The 4,462-nt window shown below is 40.0% G+C and overlaps 1 pseudogene; it reads left to right on the top strand.

Moving 5' to 3' along the window:
* The first annotated feature begins 495 nt into the window (after nt 1-495).
* LOC127130346 (uncharacterized) lies at nt 496-3,538 on the top strand (annotated as a pseudogene).
* The last annotated feature ends 924 nt before the right edge of the window (nt 3,539-4,462 follow it).

Genomic DNA, 4,462 nt, shown 5'->3' with positions numbered 1-4,462 from the left:
GTGATAATTGTAATGTCAGGGATGCGCCTATCACTGTCATCATATCCTTTTCCATAGAAATCCTCTGAAGTCACATCCAAAGTTGATAGACTAGAGGCAGCAGCTGAATAATTGATTGATGGATTTTGTGAAGTCGGTAAACCTTTGGCTGCTAAAGATTTGTTCCTTACATGGGTCAGCAACAAACATAATTGTCGGCATATTTGATAACCTTGCAGTAGCACCAACCTGCATGTTTTGTCTCCAAACAAGAAAAATAAAGTGTGCACCAGTTCAATATTAATAATTAGACCATGCTACGAAACCGTTACTATCATGTCAAGTTTGGAACATAAGAAAGCAAGCTACTGTTAGAGAGTTCTTTGAATAAAACAAAAACAGAAGGAAAGGTTCTAAACTTACAATCTCCTACCCACACTTCAGTGTGTCTGCTGTTGGGAGGATCGTGACCAATTGTTCAAGGAAGTAGAAGGGATTATTAGAAGGCACATTAATATGTCGGTTCTCCCTAGTGTCCAGCCATTCCATGAAATAACATATCCACTGTGGTTGACATCAGCTATCTGTGAGATTTGGTTTGCGTTATCCGGGATTTTGGATCAGTTTCCAAAGTGGTCGCCCATTAGCCGTGAGATTTATCTTGACAGGCTTGCTATAAGATATGATCGTGACGGAGAACCATCACAATTGGCCCTTATTGACGTTTTTGTCAGTAAGGAGAACCCTCTCAAAAAGCCGCCTCTTATCACTGCAAATACTGTTTTGTCTATACTCTCCGTTGATTACCCTGTCGAGAAGGTTTCCTGCTATGTATCGGATGATGGTTCAACTATGCTGACTTTTGAAGCCTTATCAGAAACAACTGAGTTTGCAAAGAAGTGGTTGCCTTTTGCAACAAACACAATATTGAGCCTAGTTCCCCTGAGGCTGATGAAAGCAAATTGTCGTTGCATTTAGCAATTGTAGGACGCCCCAATGTTGATAAGTCAACCTTACTGAGTACTCTGTTGCAAGAAGACCGTGTTCTTGTGGGTCCTGAAGCTGGTTTCACTCGAGATGCAATCAGAACTCAGTTTGAATTTCAAGGAAGAACAATTTATCTAGTTGATACTGCCGGCTGGTTACGGAGGACAAAACTGGAGAAAGGAGCATCATCCTTGAGCATTATGCAATCAAGAAAGAGTCTACTCCGAGCTCATATAGTTGCTTCGGTACTAGATGTAGAAGAGATAGTAAATGCTAAACGAAGTATGAAACATGCTGAAGTAGTTATAGCCAGACGAGCTGTGGAAGAGGTGAAGGAGAATTGCGGTCCAAAACGCAGCGGAAATTAAAATTTTCTCCTTTAGATATCCTTACGAATGGTCATGATCAGTGATAGAATATTTACCTCTTGTGACGATTGAAACCTTTGGTGCAGATCTCTTGTGACAATCAAAACCTTTGATGCAGATCCACAGAGCGATCACGAACGTTGAACGATGACAACGTCTCTACTCAGTCCACACGAACGGATTCCTTCAATCTCAGTGCTAGCTGGTATGAATGAAGGCTTTGAGTGAGAGAGAGAGAAAACGAAAGTAATGCAACCGCTATGAATGCTTCTGCACAAGGGTTCTATTTATAGAACCACTTGTGTGGGCTTCAAGCTAAAAGCTCACTTAAGTGTATTTTGGCCCATATCTTATAATATGCCCAAAATCACTTAAGCCCATGGCACCTTACCATATTTTGTATTCTACTCAAGTACACCGTACCTTACGATGTTCTATAATTCACTTAAGGGCACCGTACCTTACGGTATTCCTTAGTTACTCTATCTCTCATCAATCCGTCCTTTGTGTGTGACCCTGTAGGTTTTCGTGACGTTGGCAATTATATTAAATCACGTATTTAACATAATAAACAGTGAGCGGTATCTAGCAACACATCACTGCTACCCAAGACACGAAAATGTCATGTGATCTGACAATTCCTTCTGTGATAATACTTATGTATATAATTACCCTTTTGCCCTTATGTCTATATTGAACACAAGGCATATACCGTGTCATCCTTGTCCAGTTCAATATTGGGCCCATAGACATTTATCCTGTTATGCAGGATGGGCAAATTCCATCTAGGTCACTCATGTCCCTCAGCATGCTTCGTGGAGTACCCATCAACTGTCTTTATGGTTATCCAGTTACGGACAACGTTTGATCAGTAATAAAGCACTCGACTCTACATCTAGGGTCCATAGTGGTTTCAGGTCGAAGAGTGGTATACACCATTATCACCATGAGAATAACTTATGACACTTTGCATAACTTTCTATATAGTATTCTCATAGCGGGTCAATCCGGTATAAATATTACTCCTAATATTCATACCTATGTTTTAGACTTGATAACTCTTTATCCATGATCCATGAGATGTGATCATCAGTCTACAAACATAATAGTCTTAATGCTTTAATGTTATCCCACTTCACACTAAAGCTCAACTACGGATACTTTAAGAATAGTGTCCTTATGTTTAATGTGCTCTCATGATTAAGTCACACTTAATACATTAAACGGACTAGCTATTCTATGGACTTTATTAAACAAACGTAATAAAGAAAAAGCCTTTTATTATTAACAAATAATTCGATACAAGTACCAAAAGTATTGGCCTCTAGGGCTTACACCAACAAGAGGGACGTGGACTGATTGTGATTGTGAATAAGATGGACTTTCTAAGGGGCAAAGATAAATCATCATCCTATGAGCAGATTATGGAGGTTGTTCAAAAAGAAATTCAGACAGTTATACCTCAGGTTACCAGAATCCCATTATTATTCATTTCAGCGTTAGAAGTAAGGGGTCGGACAATTGTCTTGCATCAAGTCATTGATACATATGAAAAATGGTGTACAAGATTATCTATAACTCATCTTAACCATTGGTTGCAAAAGGTTATGAGCAGGCATTCTTGGAAAGACCGGTCACCACAGCCAAAGATCAAGTAATTCATTCAGGTTAAGGCTCGACCACCTACGTTTGTTGCGTTTGTGCGTGGGAAGGCCTGACTTTCTGATACAGACATCAGGTTCTTAACGAAGTCCTTGAAAGATGACTTCGATTTGGATGGAATTCCTATATGAATAAAGCAACGTGTTATCGCTAAGAAAGATGGTAGTTGAACTAGCAAGAGTATCCATTCAGTAGGCAGAGTGGCTGAAAGAATTAAGTCCGACAAGAGAGAAAGAGGCGCCAAATCTCTTGAAACACTTATTTCACATATTCATCCTGATATGTTGGCTGATGTTGTCATAGCTAATATGAAGCACTTGCCTAAGACACCACCAACACTAGCAAGGTTTGAGAACCCATCAGTAGGTTCCCAAGTCAGTCAATCGCAAGTTATAATAGCATCTGCTTCAACGAGTTCTGTCCAATCCTTGGATGTTTCTACCGAGGCACAATTCCCATCAACTACTGCCATTTCTTCTGCCACTACCTCATCACCATCCATTCACCTGATCAAAATGCAAGCTCTTAAAGTACTAGTTTAGCTGCAGGCTTGAGAAAAGCAGCAGTTATTGTTTGTTACACAGACGTCGTCCGTCTTGAGCTTGCAGAACTGCTACAATAACAACACGAAATCAGTTAATTCCAAAAATGCAAGTTTTTTCAGTTGAAGTAACTTACGATGGTAAAAGTTTTTTTTACCAACGGTGAAGTTTTCAAAATGGAGAGAATTGAGGGAGGGACCACTGAGCTGGGGTGAGGACAAAAAAACCTCCCAGCATCCTCCGTACGACCACTACTCTGAAAACGCAGCAGGGAGAAAGGATTATCAGTCATATATAATAGGTGGCCACTGTTCATGAGGAGACAGCCGAAAAACCCTAGAGGAAAAAGAAGACGATTCACACAAAGAAAACAAAAACCCTACCGTTGAACCACCCCTTCCATTTTCGTTTCGAACCAGCTACCGTGAAACTCCGTCACCGTTATCACCATCCGCCAGTTGAATCCCCACGCCATACTCTTTGTGCCGGATTAACGTTCGAAGGTCGAAGCTACATGACTCGGTGAACAAGCCAACTCACGGCAACGCGGTTTTTAGGCAGCTCACCAACGGTTGTGACTCCTTCCGTCTTCGACTTAGTAGGTAACCAGTGGTTTCCTATTTTCTGTTTGGTTCACGTATGCTGTTAATGCTTCCAGTTTGTTAACTTGTCTTTTTTTTAACCAATACAACGCATGTTTTGAATATATGTATTAATGAATACAAGTTAACATCAACAAATCAGTTTGGTTGAGTTGGTAGGGGTGTCGTTTGGCAAGCCCTAGGGTACGGGTTCGATACCTTGTACCCCATTTCTTACTTTCTCCATTCTGTTTTCATTTTTATTTTTCTTTATTTTTTTTTATTTTTTTTACTCTTTTTTATTTTATTTTATTATTCTCATTTTCTAGACACTTGTTGATTT

This window comes from Lathyrus oleraceus, chromosome 3 (genome assembly GCF_024323335.1).
Source record: "Lathyrus oleraceus cultivar Zhongwan6 chromosome 3, CAAS_Psat_ZW6_1.0, whole genome shotgun sequence".
NCBI lineage: Eukaryota > Viridiplantae > Streptophyta > Magnoliopsida > Fabales > Fabaceae > Lathyrus > Lathyrus oleraceus.
This window is presented reverse-complemented; position numbering and strand designations above follow the sequence as displayed.